Source organism: Vipera ursinii, assembly GCF_947247035.1.
Source record: "Vipera ursinii genome assembly, chromosome: 4".
NCBI lineage: Eukaryota > Metazoa > Chordata > Lepidosauria > Squamata > Viperidae > Vipera > Vipera ursinii.
In genome coordinates, this window is record NC_139514.1 from 110031380 (window position 1) to 110032915 (window position 1536).

Consider the following 1536-nt stretch of genomic DNA (forward strand, 5'->3'; position numbering starts at 1 on the left):
TTTAGGAATGGGTCAAAAATATCCCCCTCTGAATTAGGAAACCTATTTTCTACTCTCTGTCAATTGCATTGCCTGAAACTTGTAACGGACTGTTTAATTGGACTGCACTTTAGAAGAAGAATTAAACCACTTTATAGTTACTGTATAGTCAAGGCTATGGTCTTCCCAGTTGCAATGTATGGCAGTGAAAGCTGGACCATAAAAAAGGCTGAGCGCCAAAGAATTGAGGCCTTTGAACTATGGTGATGGAGAAGACTCCTGCGAGTCCCTTGGACTGCAAGGCGATCAAACCGGTCAGTCCTAGAGGAGATCAACCCTGACTGCTCTTTAGAAGGCCAGATCCTGAAGCTAAAACTCAAATACTTTGGCGATCTAATGAGAAGGAAGGACTCACTGGAGAAGAGCCTAACGCTGGGAAAGATTGAGGGCAAGAGAAGAAGGGGACAACAGAGAATGAGGTGGTTGGATGGAGTCACAGGAGCAGTAGGCATGAGCTTAAATGGACTACAGAAGATGGTAGAGGACAGGAAGGCCTGGAGGAACGTTGTGCATGGGGTCGCAATGGGTTGGACATGACTTTGTAGCTAACAACAACAACATAGTTACTGTATCTATTCATTCATTCATTCATTCATTCATTCATTCATTCATTCATCTAAAAGGGGAGAGATGTTCTCCACCTTTAAACATGGTAAGAAAACTGGTTTGCTGTTACTCTGTTTATCGTTTTATTGCCTCTAGTCATGCATGCATTTCAGATGATGATTTATGAGCTAGAAACTAATGCGGTGTAACACAGTTTCACCAGTTCTCTCCTAGCATCTAACCACAAAGCCGTTCCTCCCATAATAACACTCCAGTTGCACAATACAATCTTTGCCCTCCTCCTACCCACCAGGAAGATAAATATCCCTAGGCTGCTGACAATATTGGGATTGGATAGCATATTCTCTATTGTCTGCGTAGTGGAAGGGCAGTCCTAAGCTTGCTCTGCATTTCCAGTGTGAAGCCCTTCGTATTTTCCCAGTTAGAAACATAAAACTGCTTAATAATTTGGGCAACCTGTGCCCAGATCCAGATTGTTTGAATATGATTGATAAAGTTGCTTACAGTTGGTTGTTTTTTCCCCCCAATGGTGAATTACTTTTGGGGAAGGGGAATCACTACTGTAGCTTAGTTTTTGCTTAGTTAAAGGTAAAGGTTCCCCCACACATGTGTGCTAGTCATTTCCAACTCTAGGGGCCGGTGCTCATCTCCGTTTCAAAGCCGAAGAGCCAGCATTTGTCTGAGGACGTCTCCGTGGTCATGTGGCCGGTATGACTAGACACCAAAGGCGCATGGAATGCTGTTACCTTCCCACCGTAGTGCTCCCTATTCTTCTACTTTCATTTTTATGTGCTTTCAAACTGCTAGGTTGGCAGAAGCTGGGACGAGTAACAGGCACTCACTCTGCTATGCGGCACTCGGGATTCGACCCGCCAAACTGCTGACCTTCTGATCGACAAGCTCAGTGTCCTAACCCACTGAGCCACCGTG